This window comes from Rhynchophorus ferrugineus, unplaced genomic scaffold (genome assembly GCF_030347505.1).
Source record: "Rhynchophorus ferrugineus isolate W39M unplaced genomic scaffold, kcgeb_rfMv2 rfM8, whole genome shotgun sequence".
Classification (NCBI taxonomy): Eukaryota; Metazoa; Arthropoda; class Insecta; order Coleoptera; family Curculionidae; genus Rhynchophorus; species Rhynchophorus ferrugineus.
In genome coordinates, this window is record NW_027472587.1 from 33,039,306 (window position 1) to 33,060,120 (window position 20,815).

Sequence of the window (20,815 nt, forward strand, 5' to 3'; positions counted from 1 at the left end):
AATATCTTCACTTCGAGTTATTAAGGGTTGCTTATTATAAAATACTAATTTAAAAATATTCAGTTTTAAATACATGGTCTTCAAATAAGTTAAGAGTAAGAAAAAAAAACATGTATTACTGCAGATATTTATTTCACATTAATTTAAAAATATATCAAAATACAAATAAAAATGCTTTTAATTGCCACCTCTGAGTCTTAGCACTAAATGCAATGTGGACTCCTTTTGAATATTGTAATCAGATAGGGTACGACCATCTTCCAATTGTTTACCAGCAAAGATCAATCGCTGTTGATCTGGAGGAATACCTTCTTTATCTCGAATTTTAGCTTTTACATTTTCAATCGTGTCTGATGGTTCAACTTCAAGGGTGATCGTTTTACCAGTTAAAGTTTTGACAAAAATCTGCATGCCTCCTCTCAATCTCAATACCAGGTGAAGTGTAGATTCCTTCTGGATATTGTAATCAGAAAGAGTACGTCCATCTTCTAGTTGTTTACCAGCAAAGATCAATCGCTGTTGGTCTGGGGCAATGCCTTCTTTATCTTGAATCTTGGCTTTCGCATTTTCAATAGTGTCAGAGGCTTCAACCTCCAGAATAATGGTTTTGCCAGTTAAAGTCTTGACAATAATTTGCATGCCTCCCCTCAATCTCAACACTAAGTGAAGAGTTGATTCCTTTTGGATGTTGTAATCAGACAATGTACGTCCATCTTCTAGTTGTTTACCAGCAAAGATCAATCGCTGCTGGTCTGGTGGAATGCCTTCTTTATCTTGAATCTTGGCTTTAACATTTTCGATTGTGTCAGATGCCTCAGCCTCCAGGGTGATGGTTTTGCCAGTCAAAGTCTTCACGAAAATCTGCATGCTGCAATAAAAAAATATACTAATGAAAAATATAAATTGAACATAAGAAAGTAAACAACATGTAGTATAGGATTGGTTTGCTATCCACATACACTTTAGAATAATCTACATTAGGTCTAGTTATGTGTCTATTGTGTATTATGTGTCTACATTATGTCTAGCATTTGCCAGTTGTATGGTTTGCTTTCACTTGCTTGTCAATTTCTTATACATGGTTGTAAAATTAATATAAATGTAATCAAATTTTATAAATTTCAGAAACAAATAAATTTAAAAGTGAATAAAAATTATATTAAACTCTACATGTAAGAATATCAAGAAAATTATCAGAATAGCCAGCTAATTTTCGAAGATCACAGGTATGTTAAATTTGTACATATCAATATTATTTTTATAGTTCCTAGTGCTTGTACAAGAAAAAAATCCATACATGCAAGGAACAACAGATTGGAGGTGTAAAAAGGTGTAAAACAAAAGCAAAGCAAATACTATATGAATATACATAACTGAATATATATCGATGCTATTACTATGATATTGCAATATACCATATTTGACGTCTACTTTGTTTTGTTTTTTTCGTTTTCATTAATGTTCTCAATGTTTCAGTTAAAACAATCTAATTATATTATTTTAAGGTATTTAGTGGTAGTAAAAAGAAAGGCATATTAGTAAATCTGAGGAACATATACAAACTCGATTTTATTATGAGTGCTTTTTCAACTTTTAATTCGACTAGGTATATTAAAATATTGATACATTTAATCGCATTGCAATGAATTATGTATTAAAGAGAATTAATATCGTTAAATTTATAACTTCCTATTAAAAAGTTAATACATAACCAAACTAAATTATAATACTGCGAAATAAGTATACTGATATATGATATATCAGTAATCTGGTAAAAATAACATTGCCAACACTAATGAACATAACAATTCACGAACTATTCTATAACAAAGACCTAATACGTATTGAGACATTTAAAACAAACATTGAAAACATTTTCAGTAATACGTAATACATAAAACACATTAACAAATAATAAATTGAAACATAATGATGCTAACCTTAGATTTCCTGAATAATCTTTATCTAAATAACGTTAAAGGAACACACAAATATTATAATTTTTGTTGGAAAGAAATTTAAAAATTGCTAAGAAACCCTTAAACAAAGCAAAATCTGCATTGTCATGAATACAAAGAAAATTGTTTCAAAGTTATACTTACTTATAGCTTTCTTATAAACACGGATAACTATAACTTCCTATCACAACTACGTTTACACAATAGAGCACGATATACAACAAAGCCCACTTTTCGCTTATTGCTTTAAACTGTTCAGCAACTTCTAAATTCAGACCTTATAAGGCCTTTTTTGAGGTTTAAACGTCAATACCCCCTCCAACTAAAATACATTTCCAAATATTAATTGTAGGGATGTGCAGAATTAACGAGAGAAGGGTATATCGATATTTCTAGCCTATATATCGATATTTTTGTAAGTCGATATTTTCGATATTTCAAAAATGTTAAAGATATTTCTTAAACTTTATAAAAACCATTTTGAAACTTCTAATAAACCTTTTAAATTGGTACTAAATTTTATATGTTAGTGCATTTTAGTACTTATTATTAAAATCTTATTAATAGTCAGTTTTTCTTTGTTAAGAAATACAGTATACAAATAATTTTATTTTTTCTTAAAAGTCTGGCTATATCTCCTGTAAAATATCGCAATCTTTTTCTCCGATATATCGATATTTTTTTAATAATATTGAAATATTTCAAATATCGTTAGAACGTTCTATCGATATTTTCCATGGCGGCTGACAGCCATAGTTTCTTGTTATTGGATCGCTAGATAATATATTCTATGAGCATAAAATTATCGATATTTGAAAGTACATATACAAAATATATTAATTATTGGAAATCATGAACAACAATTAATTTTTATTTTCCAATACAATTCTTTTAGTCAATATCGATGTTTATTCACTTTAACCCTACTTTTTCTGAGAACATTCTTTTGTGTAAAAAGGGTGGGAGGTAAAGAATTGTCAAAAAATTTCGATACTCTATATTATAACTGTCAATATATATTTGAAAAAGTATTGGAAAATATCGAAATTTTTTATTTGGATATTACTCATATGTCAAAACTGTTTATTTATTTTATTATTATTTATTAGAAAATATTTTTTTAATGATTTTAATATAAAATTAGCATTGTTACTGTATATCTATTTCTTTTGATACTTTATAGTGGGCTACATGACGATAATAAAGAATAACAAAAATATCGATTCAAAATAGTATACAATAAACAGATTATTAAAAATAAATTTATTTTAAAATACATGTATCATTTTTCCTAACCTGGTGAAGTATAGCCCATGGAACTATTATTTCATTCACAAGACACCAGATATTTTATATTGGCCTTTTATAATTTATAATAAGTATATTATTTGGTTACTGAAAAAAAAACAATTATTGGGGACTCATATACACAGTAAACAAAACAATTGAGGCTTAACCCTAAAATATTAACAACAGTGTTATTTACCTCAATATTAAGTTAAATACACTTTAGACATTATTAAAATTACTTAAAATACTAAACAGCTACATTAGAATGATATTATTATTATGAAAATACTATACTTATTTGGATTTTTTCGAGATGTATAAATACATTAGGGGCCCAGACACCATTGATGCACGATAGAGTATCTAATTAGAACATAGGACTTAAAAATAATGTATAAATAAACCTATACCCATAAAAACCGTCCAGTAGTTTTAATTCAGAACTGTTAAATATCTTGTTGACAACTTGTTTACATTGTTGTTACGTGAGTATAAAAGATGTTTGCATTTGCGAGAGACGATTTTAGATGCACCTAGTTTAATTCTTTCTGTTTTACGGTAAGACGCGTGAAAGCGACTTTTCATCAACAACATCAGATCAGTGTTGCTAGTCATCGAGCCGTACCTCTCATCCTACTACATTTTTGTATGGTTTTTTGTAACAAACATTTTTGTACAACTTGAATGATGTAAATATACAATTCGTAACTGTTTAAAATAAAATATTGATCCTCGTGAGTTGATTTCAATGACTATGATATTTAAAACTTGTATACAATTATGAATAAAATTCATATCTTATTATTTAGATGTGTTTGATTGTTAGTAGTAGCCTTGATCCTGAAAATATGCACTAGAAAATCATTCCTAACAAAATTTATAATACAACGTTGCCGCACCAAATTTAAGTTTTAGCTTCTATTGACTCTATCAACAAAATTTAAATAAAATAACGAAATAAAAATAACGTTACAAAATATAATTTATTTTTACTTTATAGTACATCTAATGCATATTTATTGAATAGTCACAATAGCTCGTAGATTAGAGTTGTTCTATTATATGCCCATTGACATATGACAACGGTGTCGACCAGTATCAACACAAATCGAGTTTTATATATAGACCGATTTTCTTACATGTTCTGGCACATCAGACTTCTTTCTGTATCTTTTTAACTAGAGTAATGCTAATTAGTAAAATCAGAAAAAAAATGCCTTGAGTTTAAAAAGGATTTTGCGTTTTTATAAACTGAATATATCAATATGTTCGATGGTCTTAATGACGTGCATTGGCTGTTTGATTGGAAGAACTAAAAGTGTAATGTGGCGAAAGCATAATGGCATGGTGAAGCATTAATAGGTGTTGAAACACGAGAGAGTAACATGTTACAATGATACAATGCAAGTGTTCAATAAATTCTTTATATAGTATATACAATAAAACAGCCCAGTGCGCCATCAAAAATTATTACGTCACAACGTTGCCGTATCAAATTGGACTTATAACATCTAATTATCACCAACATTTTGGAGAATCTTGTAGACATTTGGCATCAGGGTCGAGCAGTGCCAACACAAATCTAATTTTATAGATTGATTCGGTTATATGTTCGACCCATCGGACAGCATTTTGTCTCTTTTTAATTAGGTTAAAATGATGATAATGACTATTTTTGACACCTGTGACTGAACACTGTAACTGTCCTCAGAAACAATAAAATCATGATATTCTTTACTAGTACTGCTGTTCCTGTTACTCTTATGCGTTATTTCATGTTTTTTTTTTAATATACCTTTAGGGCATGAATTAAAAGTTTGGAATTATTTGCCTGTCACGTATTGTGATGCCTCTGACAACCAAAGCATTTTGTAAAGTAAAATCCTATCAAATATTCTTTTTAATCTCTCTTTGCTTTGCAAACATAAATATAACAGTAAAATTCCTTAAATTAGAAACCTGCAGACAATCTAACCTGATTAGGACAGACGTTAAAGTAAGCAGAAGTTTGCTATAGTAACACTTGTTGCCCTGAATCTAATCTAAAACTGCAGCAATTATGTTCTAGTTTCTAGTAAGTTTCTAGGAAAGTAGGATCTATTGCCCTTTTCTAACATCCGATTCCTTAATATTTATGGAAAGAGAAAATTGCCTAAATGTGGCTTTCTTACATGAAGACGTGAGCTAGTAAATAAAATTCTCATGATATTCAAATGCAGCCACATTAACGTTCGAGAAGAACCAGTGTTTATGTTTATCCAAGTTAATTTCTATGTATTAAATAAATCGTAAATATAACTTTTATGTGAGTTAAAAGATTATACTCGTATACTGCCGTAGACTAATATAAAGGTACATATTTAGACATGTAAATATTCAAACAACCAAGAAACCATTGACATTTAACAAGCACACCAGCGTCAGGTACTTGAAATATGTATAACAAATTATATTTTCAAGATGTAATTAAAATACAAAACATGTATTTGTATTTTAATTACAATTTCTAAATACTAAAAGTAATTCAAATACTACCCAACCCTGGCGTTTTATTGCTTATTACCCCAATTAAGACTTTACAGCTTTATAAGTAGGTATATAAATTGATAAGAAAACCAAACATCAAAAAAACCTGACTAGCTATACAATATGCTATTGACAATATCGCAGTTTCTCTAAAACGAAATAAATACATAAAATACTACTAATACGAATAAAAATATAAAATATCCCAATATAATACAGTCGCAACAAAAGCCATTAATATGATTTGCTGTTGGTTGATTGGCCGTATCGGATTACTAAAAAATCAACACATCAATACTAGAAAGGTTACACGTTGAATTAAATAGTTTTTTCTCTCTTGCGCAATTTAATGGTTATAAAAGTGACTTTTAAATAAGCTAAGAAAGTATGTTCATAAACAGTCTTAAATTGATCTTAACTACATTCTCAGAAAGTTCTAATTAGGGAAGAAAACAATAAAATTTAACAATGAACAAATAACCTTATAGGAAAACAACCAGTATTACTAAAATACAAAATATGTACTTAAATTGATCCAATAAATGGATCCTAGAAGTTCCTCAAAAGTGAATAATTTCATTTAATAGTATAGGACAGGAATACAGATATAAAATTTTTAATGGTTCAAAAATGTTAAAGATATTTCTTAAACTTTATAAAAAACCTTTTGAAATTTCTAATAAACCTTTTAAATTGGTACTAAATTTTATATGTTAGTGCATTTTAGTACTCATTATTAAAATTGTATTAATAGTCAGTTTTTCTTTGTTAAGAAAATGTCGATATTTCTCTGGGCTGGTATACAAATATTTTTATATTTTCTTAAATGTATGGCTATATCTCCTGTAAAATATCGCAATTTTTTCTCCGATATATCGATATAGAATATCGAATATATATATCGAATAGAGCTAAAAACAACTAATAACTTAATATCTTTTAATTCTATTTCCTGTTTTTCATCTTGAATATAAATCAGCTATAAGTATTTTTACATCTGCATTGGTTATTAATTATCAACTATTATATACTACCAATAGGGTTCTTACATCCAAACTCCCAAAAACTGCTATCCAAACACTCAAAATATCTTCACTTCGAGTTATTAAGGGTTGCTTATTATAAAATACTAATTTAAAAATATTCAGTTTTAAATACATGGTCTTCAAATAAGTTAAGAGTAAGAAAAAAAAACATGTATTACTGCAGATATTTATTTCACATTAATTTAAAAATATATCAAAATACAAATAAAAATGCTTTTAATTGCCACCTCTGAGTCTTAGCACTAAATGCAATGTGGACTCCTTTTGAATATTGTAATCAGATAGGGTACGACCATCTTCCAATTGTTTACCAGCAAAGATCAATCGCTGTTGATCTGGAGGAATACCTTCTTTATCTCGAATTTTAGCTTTTACATTTTCAATCGTGTCTGATGGTTCAACTTCAAGGGTGATCGTTTTACCAGTTAAAGTTTTGACAAAAATCTGCATGCCTCCTCTCAATCTCAATACCAGGTGAAGTGTAGATTCCTTCTGGATATTGTAATCAGAAAGAGTACGTCCATCTTCTAGTTGTTTACCAGCAAAGATCAATCGCTGTTGGTCTGGGGCAATGCCTTCTTTATCTTGAATCTTGGCTTTCGCATTTTCAATAGTGTCAGAGGCTTCAACCTCCAGAGTAATGGTTTTGCCAGTTAAAGTCTTGACAATAATTTGCATGCCTCCCCTCAATCTCAACACTAAGTGAAGAGTTGATTCCTTTTGGATGTTGTAATCAGACAATGTACGTCCATCTTCTAGTTGTTTACCAGCAAAGATCAATCGCTGCTGGTCTGGTGGAATGCCTTCTTTATCTTGAATCTTGGCTTTAACATTTTCGATTGTGTCAGATGCCTCAGCCTCCAGGGTGATGGTTTTGCCAGTCAAAGTCTTCACGAAAATCTGCATGCTGCAATAAAAAAATATACTAATGAAAAATATAAATTGAACATAAGAAAGTAAACAACATGTAGTATAGGATTGCTTTGCTATCCACATACACTTTAGAATAATCTACATTAGGTCTAGTTATGTGTCTATTGTGTATTATGTGTCTACATTATGTCTAGCATTTGCCAGTTGTATGGTTTGCTTTTACTTGCTTGTCAATTTCTTATACATGGTTGTAAAATTAATATAAATGTAATCAAATTTTATAAATTTCAGAAACAAATAAATTTAAAAGTGAATAAAAATTATATTAAACTCTACATGTAAGAATATCAAGAAAATTATCAGAATAGCCAGCTAATTTTCGAAGATCACAGGTATGTTAAATTTGTACATATCAATATTATTTTTATAGTTCCTAGTGCTTGTACAAGAAAAAAATCCATACATGCAAGGAACAACAGATTGGTGGTGTAAAAAGGTGTAAAACAAAAGCAAAGCAAATACTATATGAATATACATAACTGAATATATATCGATGCTATTACTATGATATTGCAATATACCAAATTTGACGTCTACTTTGTTTTGTTTTTTTCGTTTTCATTAATGTTCTCAATGTTTCAGTTAAAACAATCTAATTATATTATTTTAAGGTATTTAGTGGTAGTAAAAAGAAAGGCATATTAGTAAATCTGAGGAACATATACAAACTCGATTTTATTATGAGTGCTTTTTCAACTTTTAATTCGACTAGGTATATTAAAATATTGATACATTTAATCGCATTGCAATGAATTATGTATTAAAGAGAATTAATATCGTTAAATTTATAACTTCCTATTAAAAAGTTAATACATAACCAAACTAAATTATAATACTGCGAAATAAGTATACTGATATATGATATATCAGTAATCTGGTAAAAATAACATTGCCAACACTAATGAACATAACAATTCACGAACTATTCTATAACAAAGACCTAATACGTATTGAAACATTTAAAACAAACATTGAAAACATTTTCAGTAATACGTAATACATAAAACACATTAACAAATAATAAATTGAAACATAATGATGCTAACCTTAGATTTCCTGAATAATCTTTATCTAAATAACGTTAAAGGAACACACAAATATTATAATTTTTGTTGGAAAGAAATTTAAAAATTGCTAAGAAACCCTTAAACAAAGCAAAATCTGCATTGTCATGTATACAAAGAAAATTGTTTCAAAGTTATACTTACTTATAGCTTTCTTATAAACACGGATAACTATAACTTCCTATCACAACTACGTTTACACAATAGAGCACGATATACAACAAAGCCCACTTTTTGCTTATTGCTTTAAACTGTTCAGCAACTTCTAGATTCAGACCTTATAAGGCCTTTTTTGAGGTCTGAACGTCAATACCCCCTCCAACTAAAATACATTTCGAAATATTAATTGTAGGGATGTGGAAAATAAACGGGAGAGAAGATTATAAGTCGATATTTTCGATATTTCAAAAATGTTAAAGATATTTCTTAAACTTTATAAAAACCATTTTGAAACTTCTAATAAACCTTTTAAAATGGTACTAAATTTTATATGTTAGTGCATTTTAGTACTTATTATTAAAATCTTATTAATAGTCAGTTTTTCTTTGTTAAGAAAATGTCGATATTTCTCTAGGCTGGTACACAAATATTTTTATTTTTTCTTAAAAGTCTGGCTATATCTCCTGTAAAATATCGCAATCTTTTTCTCCGATATATCGATATTTTTTAATAATATTGAAATATTTCAAATATCGTTAGAACGTTCTATCGATATTTTCCATGGCGGCTGACAGCCAAGTTTCTTGTTATTGGATCGCTAGATAATACATTCTATGAGCATAAAATTATCGATATTTGAAAGTACATATACAAAATATATTAATTGTTGGAAATCATGAACAACAATTAATTTTTATTTTCCAATACAATTCTTTTAGTCAATATCGATGTTTATTCACTTTAACCCTACTTTTTCTGAGAACATTCTTTTGTGTAAAAAGGGTGGGAGGTAAAGAATTGTCAAAAAATTTCGATACTCTATATTATAACTGTCAATATATATTTGAAAAAGTATTGGAAAATATCGAAATTTTTTATTTGGATATTACTCATATGTCAAAACTGTTTATTTATTTTATTATTATTTATTAGAAAATATTTTTTTAATGATTTTAATATAAAATTAGCATTGTTACTGTATATCTATTTCTTTTGATACTTTATAATGGGCTACATGACGATAATAAAGAATAACAAAAATATCGATTCAAAATTGTATACAATAAACAAATTATTAAAAATAAATTTATTTTAAAATGCATGTATCATTTTTCCTAACCTGGTGAAGTATAGCCCATGGAACTATTATTTCAATCACAAGACACCAGATATTTTATATTGGCCTTTTATAATTTATAATAAGTATATTATTTGGTTACTGAAAAGAAAACAATTATTGGGGACTCATATACACAGTAAACAAAACAATTGAGGCTTAACCCTAAAATATTAACAACAGTGTTATTTACCTCAATATTAAGTTAAATACACTTTAGACATTATTAAAGTTACTTAAAATACTAAACAGCTACATTAGAATGATATTATTATTATGAAAATACTATACTTATTTGGATTTTTTCGAGATGTATAAATACATTAGGGGCCCAGACACCATTGATGCACGATATAGTATCTAATTAGAACATAGGACTTAAAAATAATGTATAAATAAACCTATACCCATAAAAACCGTCCAGTAGTTTTAATTCAGAACTGTTAAATATCTTGTTGACAACTTGTTTACATTGTTGTTACGTGAGTATAAAAGAAGTGTGCATTTGCGAGAGACGATTTTAGATGCACCTAGTTTAATTCTTTCTGTTTTACCCTAAGACGCGTGAAAGCGACTTTTCATCAACAACATCAGATCAGTGTTGCTAGTCATCGAGCCGTACCTCTCATCCTACAACATTTTTGTATGGTTTTTTGTAACGAACATTTTTGTACAACTTGAATGATGTAAATATACAATTCGTAACTGTTTAAAATAAAATATTGATCCTCGTGACTTGATTTCAATGACTATGATATCTAAAACTTGTATACAATTATGAATAAAATTCATATCTTATTATTTAGATGTGTTTGATTGTTAGTAGTAGCCTTGATCCTGAAAATATCCACTAGAAAATCATTCCTAACAAAATTTATAATGCAACGTTGCCGCACCAAATGCATATTTATTGAATAGTCACAATAGCTCGTAGATTAGAGTAGTTCTATTATGTGCCCATTGACATATGACAACGGTGTCGACCAGTATCAACACAAATCGAGTTTTATATATAGACCGATTTTCTTACATGTTCTGGCACATCAGACTTCTTTCTGTATCTTTTTAACTAGAGTAATGCTAATTAGTAAAATCAGAAAGAAAAATGCCTTGAGTTTAAAAAGGATTTTGCGCTTTTATAAACTGAATATATCAATATGTTCGATGGTCTTAATGACGTGCATTGGCTGTTTGATTGGAAGAACTAAAAGTGTAATGTGGTGAAAGCATAATGGCATGGTGAAGCATTAATAGGTGTTGAAACACGAGAGAGTAACATGTTACAATGATACAATGCAAGTGTTCAATAAATTCTTTATATAGTATATACAATAAAACAGCCCAGTGCGCCATCAAAAATTATTACGTCACAACGTTGCCGTATCAAATTGGACTTATAACATCTAATTATCACTAACATTTTGGAGAATCTTGTAGACATTTGGCATCAGGGTCGAGCAGTGCCAACACAAATCTAATTTTATAGATTGATTCGGTTATATGTTCGACCCATCGGACAGCATTTTGTCTCTTTTTAATTAGGTTAAAATGATGATAATGACTATTTTTGACACCTGTGACTGAACACTGTAACTGTCCTCAGAAACAATAAAATCATGATATTCTTTACTAGTACTGCTGTTCCTGTTACTCTTATGCGTTATTTCATGTTTTTTTTAAATATACCTTTAGGGCATGAATTAAAAGCTTGGAATTATTTGCCTGTCACGTATTGTGATGCCTCTGACAACCAAAGCATGTAAGTTGTAAAGTAAAATCCTATCAAATATTCTTTTTAATCTCTCTTTTAGTTGCAAACATAAATATAACAGTAAAATTCCTTAAATTAGAAACCTGTAGACAATCTAACCTGATTAGGACAGACGTTAAAGTAAGCAGAAGTTTGCTATAGTAACACTTGTTGCCCTGAATCTAATCTAAAACTGCAGCAATTATGTTCTAGTTTCTAGTAAGTTTCTAGGAAAGTAGGATCTATTGCCCTTTTCTAACATCCGATTCCTTAATATTTATGGAAAGAGAAAAATGACTAAATGTGGCTTTCTTACATGAAGACGTGAGCTAGTAAATAAAATTCTCATGATATTCAAATGCAGCCACATTAACGTTCGAGAAGAACCAGTGTTTATGTTTATCCAAGTTAATTTCTATGTATTAAATAAATCGTATATATAACTTTTATGTGAGTTAAAAGATTATACTCGTATACTGCCGTAGACTAATATAAAGGTACATACATTTTACATGTAAATATTCAAACAACCAAGAAACCATTGACATTTAACAAGCACACCAGCGTCAGGTACTTGAAATATGTATAACAAATTATATTTTCAAGATGTAATTAAAATACAAAACATGTATTTGTATTTCAATTACAATTTCTAAATACAAGTAATTCAAATACTACCCAACCCTGGCGTTTTATTGCTTATTACCCCAATTAAGAATTTCCAGCTTTATAAGTAGGTATATAAATTGATAAGAAAACCAAACATCAAAAATACCTGACTAGCTATACAATATGCTATTGACAATACCGCAGTTTCTCTAAAACGAAATAAATACATAAAATACTACTAATACGAATAAAAATATAAAATATCCCAATATAATACAGTCGCAACAAAAGCCATTAATATGATTTGCTGTTGGTTGATTGGCCGTATCGGATTACTAAAAAATCAACACATCAATACTAGAAAGGTTACACGTTGAATTAAATAGTTTTTTCTCTCTTGCGCAATTTAATGGTTATAAAAGTGACTTTTAAATAAGCTAAGAAAGTATGTTCATAAACAGTCTTAAATTGATCTTAACTACATCCTCAGAAAGTTCTAATTAGGGAAGAAAACAATAAAATTTAACAATGAACAAATAACCTTATAGGAAAACAACCAGTATTACTAAAATACAAAATATGTACTTAAATTGATCCAATAAATGGATCCTAGAAGTTCCTCAAAAGTGAATAATTTCATTTAATAGTATAGGACAAGAATACAGATATAAAATTCTTAATGGTTCAAAAATGTTAAAGATATTTCTTAAACTTTATAAAAAACCTTTCGAAATTTCTAATAAACCTTTTAAATTGGTACTAAATTTTATATGTTAGTGCATTTTAGTACTTATTATTAAAATTGTATTAATAGTCAGTTTTTCTTTGTTAAGAAAATGTCGATATTTCTCTGGGCTGGTATACAAATATTTTTATATTTTCTTAAATGTATGGCTATATCTCCTGTAAAATATCGCAATTTTTTCTCCGATATATCGATACAGAATATCGAATATATATATCGAATAGAGCTAAAAACAACTAATAACTTAATATCTTTTAATTCTATTTCCTGTTTTTCATCTTGAATATAAATCAGCTATAAGTATTTTTACATCTGCATTGGTTATTAATTATCAACTATTATATACTACCAATAGGGTTCTTACATCCAAACTCCCAAAAACTGCTATCCAAACACTCAAAATATCTTCACTTCGAGTTATTAAGGGTTGCTTATTATAAAATACTAATTTAAAAATATTCAGTTTTAAATACATGGTCTTCAAATAAGTTAAGAGTAAGAAAAAAAAACATGTATTACTGCAGATATTTATTTCACATTAATTTAAAAATATATCAAAATACAAATAAAAATGCTTTTAATTGCCACCTCTGAGTCTTAGCACTAAATGCAATGTGGACTCCTTTTGAATATTGTAATCAGATAGGGTACGACCATCTTCCAATTGTTTACCAGCAAAGATCAATCGCTGTTGATCTGGAGGAATACCTTCTTTATCTCGAATTTTAGCTTTTACATTTTCAATCGTGTCTGATGGTTCAACTTCAAGGGTGATCGTTTTACCAGTTAAAGTTTTGACAAAAATCTGCATGCCTCCTCTCAATCTCAATACCAGGTGAAGTGTAGATTCTTTCTGGATATTGTAATCAAAAAGAGTACGTCCATCTTCTAGTTGTTTACCAGCAAAGATCAATCGCTGTTGGTCTGGGGCAATGCCTTCTTTATCTTGAATCTTGGCTTTCGCATTTTCAATAGTGTCAGAGGCTTCAACCTCCAGAGTAATGGTTTTGCCAGTTAAAGTCTTGACAATAATTTGCATGCCTCCCCTCAATCTCAACACTAAGTGAAGAGTTGATTCCTTCTGGATGTTGTAATCAGACAATGTACGTCCATCTTCTAGTTGTTTACCAGCAAAGATCAATCGCTGTTGGTCTGGGGCAATGCCTTCTTTATCTTGAATCTTGGCTTTCGCATTTTCAATAGTGTCAGAGGCTTCAACCTCCAGAGTAATGGTTTTGCCAGTTAAAGTCTTGACAATAATTTGCATGCCTCCCCTCAATCTCAACACTAAGTGAAGAGTTGATTCCTTTTGGATGTTGTAATCAGACAATGTACGTCCATCTTCTAGTTGTTTACCAGCAAAGATCAATCGCTGCTGGTCTGGTGGAATGCCTTCTTTATCTTGAATCTTGGCTTTAACATTTTCGATTGTGTCAGATGCCTCAGCCTCCAGGGTGATGGTTTTGCCAGTCAAAGTCTTCACGAAAATCTGCATGCTGCAATAAAAAAATATACTAATGAAAAATATAAATTGAACATAAGAAAGTAAACAACATGTAGTATAGGATTGGTTTGCTATCCACATACACTTTAGAATAATCTACATTAGGTCTAGTTATGTGTCTATTGTGTATTATGTGTCTACACTATGTCTAGCATTTGCCAGTTGTATGGTTTGCTTTTACTTGCTTGTCAATTTCTTATACATGGTTGTAAAATTAATATAAATGTAATCAAATTTTATAAATTTCAGAAACAAATAAATTTAAAAGTGAATAAAAATTATATTAAACTCTACATGTAAGAATATCAAGAAAATTATCAGAATAGCCAGCTAATTTTCGAAGATCACAGGTATGTTAAATTTGTACATATCAATATTATTTTTATAGTTCCTAGTGCTTGTACAAGAAAAAAATCCATACATGCAAGGAACAACAGATTGGTGGTGTAAAAAGGTGTAAAACAAAAGCAAAGCAAATACTATATGAATATACATAACTGAATATATATCGATGCTATTACTATGATATTGCAATATACCATATTTGACGTCTACTTTGTTTTGTTTTTTTCGTTTTCATTAATGTTCTCAATGTTTCAGTTAAAACAATCTAATTATATTATTTTAAGGTATTTAGTGGTAGTAAAAAGAAAGGCATATTAGTAAATCTGAGGAACATATACAAACTCGATTTTATTATGAGTGCTTTTTCAACTTTTAATTCGACTAGGTATATTAAAATATTGATACATTTAATCGCATTGCAATGAATTATGTATTAAAGAGAATTAATATCGTTAAATTTATAACTTCCTATTAAAAAGTTAATACATAACCAAACTAAATTATAATACTGCGAAATAAGTATACTGATATATGATATATCAGTAATCTGGTAAAAATAACAGTGCCAATACTAATGAACATAACAATTCACGAACTATTCTATAACAAAGACCTAATACGTATTGAGACATTTAAAACAAACATTGAAAACATTTTCAGTAATACGTAATACATAAAACACATTAACAAATAATAAATTGAAACATAATGATGCTAACCTTAGATTTCCTGAATAATCTTTATCTAAATAACGTTAAAGGAACACACAAATATTATAATTTTTGTTGGAAAGAAATTTAAAAATTGCTAAGAAACCCTTAAACAAAGCAAAATCTGCATTGTCATGAATACAAAGAAAATTGTTTCAAAGTTATACTTACTTATAGCTTTCTTATAAACACGGATAACTATAACTTCCTATCACAACTACGTTTACACAATAGAGCACGATATACAACAAAGCCCACTTTTCGCTTATTGCTTTAAACTGTTCAGCAACTTCTAGATTCAGACCTTATAAGGCCTTTTTTGAGGTTTAAACGTCAATACCCCCTCCAACTAAAATACATTTCCAAATATTAATTGTAGGGATGTGCAGAATTAACGAGAGAAGGGTATATCGATATTTCTAGCCTATATATCGATATTTTTGTAAGTCGATATTTTCGATATTTCAAAAATGTTAAAGATATTTCTTAAACTTTATAAAAACCATTTTGAAACTTCTAATAAACCTTTTAAATTGGTACTAAATTTTATATGTTAGTGCATTTTAGTACTTATTATTAAAATCTTATTAATAGTCAGTTTTTCTTTGTTAAGAAAATGTCGATATTTCTCTAGGCTGGTACACAAATATTTTTATTTTTTCTTAAAAGTCTGGCTATATCTCCTGTAAAATATCGCAATCTTTTTCTCCGATATATCGATATTTTTTTAATAATATTGAAATATTTCAAATATCGTTAGAACGTTCTATCGATATTTTCCATGGCGGCTGACAGCCATAGTTTCTTGTTATTGGATCGCTAGATAATATATTCTATGAGCATAAAATTATCGATATTTGAAAGTACATATACAAAATATATTAATTATTGGAAATCATGAACAACAATTAATTTTTATTTTCCAATACAATTCTTTTAGTCAATATCGATGTTTATTCACTTTAACCCTACTTTTTCTGAGAACATTCTTTTGTGTAAAAAGGGTGGGAGGTAAAGAATTGTCAAAAAAGTTCGATACTCTATATTATAACTGTCAATATATATTTGAAAAAGTATTGGAAAATATCGAAATTTTTTATTTGGATATTACTCATATGTCAAAACTGTTTATTTATTTTATTATTATTTATTAGAAAATATTTTTTTAATGATTTTAATATAAAATTAGCACTGTTACTGTATATCTATTTCTTTTGATACTTTATAGTGGGCTACATGACGATAATAAAGAATAACAAAAATATCGATTCAAAATAGTATACAATAAACAGATTATTAAAAATAAATTTATTTTAAAATACATGTATCATTTTTCCTAACCTGGTGAAGTATAGCCCATGGAACTATTATTTCATTCACAAGACACCAGATATTTTATATTGGCCTTTTATAATTTATAATAAGTATATTATTTGGTTACTGAAAAAAAACAATTATTGGGGACTCATATACACAGTAAACAAAACAATTGAGGCTTAACCCTAAAATATTAACAACAGTGTTATTTACCTCAATATTAAGTTAAATACACTTTAGACATTATTAAAATTACTTAAAATACTAAACAGCTACATTAGAATGATATTATTATTATGAAAATACTATACTTATTTGGATTTTTTCGAGATGTATAAATACATTAGGGGCCCAGACACCATTGATGCACGATAGAGTATCTAATTAGAACATAGGACTTAAAAATAATGTATAAATAAACCTATACCCATAAAAACCGTCCAGTAGTTTTAATTCAGAACTGTTAAATATCTTGTTGACAACTTGTTTACATTGTTGTTACGTGAGTATAAAAGATGTTTGCATTTGCGAGAGACGATTTTAGATGCACCTAGTTTAATTCTTTCTGTTTTACGGTAAGACGCGTGAAAGCGACTTTTCATCAACAACATCAGATCAGTGTTGCTAGTCATCGAGCCGTACCTCTCATCCTACTACATTTTTATATGGTTTTTTGTAACAAACATTTTTGTACAACTTGAATGATGTAAATATACAATTCGTAACTGTTTAAAATAAAATATTGATCCTCGTGAGTTGATTTCAATGACTATGATATTTAAAACTTGTATACAATTATGAATAAAATTCATATCTTATTATTTAGATGTGTTTGATTGTTAGTAGTAGCCTTGATCCTGAAAATATGCACTAGAAAATCATTCCTAACAAAATTTATAATACAACGTTGCCGCACCAAATTTAAGTTTTAGCTTCTATTGACTCTATCAACAAAATTTAAATAAAATAACGAATTAAAAATAACGTTACAAAATATAATTTATTTTTACTTTATAGTACATCTAATGCATATTTATTGAATAGTCACAATAGCTCGTAGATTAGAGTTGTTCTATTATATGCCCATTGACATATGACAACGGTGTCGACCAGTATCAACACAAATCGAGTTTTATATATAGACCGATTTTCTTACATGTTCTGGCACATCAGACTTCTTTCTGTATCTTTTTAACTAGAGTAATGCTAATTAGTAAAATCAGAAAAAAAAATACCTTGAGTTTAAAAAGGATTTTGCGTTTTTATAAACTGAATATATCAATATGTTCGATGGTCTTAATGACGTGCATTGGCTGTTTGATTGGAAGAACTAAAAGTGTAATGTGGCGAAAGCATAATGGCATGGTGAAGCATTAATAGGTGTTGAAACACGAGAGAGTAACATGTTACAATGATACAATGCAAGTGTTCAATAAATTCTTTATATAGTATATACAATAAAACAGCCCAGTGCGCCATCAAAAATTATTACGTCACAACGTTGCCGTATCAAATTGGACTTATAACATCTAATTATCACCAACATTTTGGAGAATCTTGTAGACATTTGGCATCAGGGTCGAGCAGTGCCAACACAAATCTAATTTTATAGATTGATTCGGTTATATTTTCGACCCATCGGACAGCATTTTGTCTCTTTTTAATTAGGTTAAAATGATGATAATGACTATTTTTGACACCTGTGACTGAACACTGTAACTGTCCTCAGAAACAATAAAATCATGATATTCTTTACTAGTACTGCTGTTCCTGTTACTCTTATGCGTTATTTCATGTTTTTTTTTAATATACCTTTAGGGCATGAATTAAAAGTTTGGAATTATTTGCCTGTCACGTATTGTGATGCCTCTGACAACCAAAGCATTTTGTAAAGTAAAATCCTATCAAATATTCTTTTTAATCTCTCTTTGCTTTGCAAACATAAATATAACAGTAAAATTCCTTAAATTAGAAACCTGCAGACAATCTAACCTGATTAGGACAGACGTTAAAGTAAGCAGAAGTTTGCTATAGTAACACTTGTTGCCCTGAATCTAATCTAAAACTGCAGCAATTATGTTCTAGTTTCTAGTAAGTTTCTAGGAAAGTAGGATCTATTGCCCTTTTCTAACATCCGATTCCTTAATATTTATGGAAAGAGAAAATTGCCTAAATGTGGCTTTCTTACATGAAGACGTGAGCTAGTAAATAAAATTCTCATGATATTCAAATGCAGCCACATTAACGTTCGAGAAGAACCAGTGTTTATGTTTATCCAAGTTAATTTCTATGTATTAAATAAATCGTAAATATAACTTTTATGTGAGTTAAAAGATTATACTCGTATACTGCCGTAGACTAATATAAAGGTACATATTTAGACATGTAAATATTCAAACAACCAAGAAACCATTGACATTTAACAAGCACACCAGCGTCAGGTACTTGAAATATGTATAACAAATTATATTTTCAAGATGTAATTAAAATACAAAACATGTATTTGTATTTTAATTACAATTTCTAAATACTAAAAGTAATTCAAATACTACCCAACCCTGGCGTTTTATTGCTTATTACCCCAATTAAGACTTTACAGCTTTATAAGTAGGTATATAAATTGATAAGAAAACCAAACATCAAAAAAACCTGACTAGCTATACAATATGCTATTGACAATATCGCAGTTTCTCTAAAACGAAATAAATACATAAAATACTACTAATACGAATAAAAATATAAAATATCCCAATATAATACAGTCGCAACAAAAGCCATTAATATGATTTGCTGTTGGTTGATTGGCCGTATCGGATTACTAAAAAATCAACACATCAATACTAGAAAGGTTACACGTTGAATTAAATAGTTTTTTCTCTCTTGCGCAATTTAATGGTTATAAAAGTGACTTTTAAATAAGCTAAGAAAGTATGTTCATAAACAGTCTTAAATTGATCTTAACTACATTCTCAGAAAGTTCTAATTAGGGAAGAAAACAATAAAATTTAACAATGAACAAATAACCTTATAGGAAAACAACCAGTATTACTAAAATACAAAATATGTACTTAAATTGACCCAATAAATGGATCCTAGAAGTTCCTCAAAAGTGAATAATTTCATTTAATAGTATAGGACAGGAATACAGATATAAAATTCTTAATGGTTCAAAAATGTTAAAGATATTTCTTAAACTTTATAAAAAACCTTTTGAAATTTCTAATAAACCTTTTAAATTGGTACTAAATTTTATATGTTAGTGCATTTTAGTACTCATTATTAAAATTGTATTAATAGTCAGTTTTTCTTTGTTAAGAAAATGTCGATATTTCTCTGGGCTGGTATACAAATATTTTTATATTTTCTTAAATGTATGGCTATATCTCCTGTAAAATATCGCAATTTTTTCTCCGATATATCGATATAGAATATCGAATATATATATCGAATAGAGCTAAAAACAACTAATAACTTAAAATCTTTTAATTCTATTTCCTGTTTTTCATCTTGAATATAAATCAGCTATAAGTATTTTTACATCTGCATTGGTTATTAATTATCAACTATTATATACTACCAATAGGGTTCTTACATCCAAACTCCCAAAAACTGCTATCCAAACACTCAAAATATCTTCACTTCGAGTTATTAAGGGTTGCTTATTATAAAATACTAATTTAAAAATATTCAGTTTTAAATACATGGTCTTCAAATAAGTTAAGAGTAAGAAAAAAAAAACATG

The 20,815-nt window shown here is 28.5% G+C and overlaps 1 pseudogene across 1 annotated transcript; it reads right to left on the reverse strand.

Annotated features, from left to right (window-relative positions):
- Nucleotides 1-113: 113 nt before the first annotated feature.
- LOC143201096 (polyubiquitin-C-like) lies at nt 114-16,057 on the reverse strand (annotated as a pseudogene). Its single transcript, XR_013006881.1, has 4 exons — nt 15,928-16,057; nt 13,761-14,693; nt 7,023-7,727; nt 114-868 (listed from the first exon to the last, which is right to left on the reverse strand). The product of XR_013006881.1 is annotated as a polyubiquitin-C-like (transcript).
- Nucleotides 16,058-20,815: the final 4,758 nt, after the last annotated feature.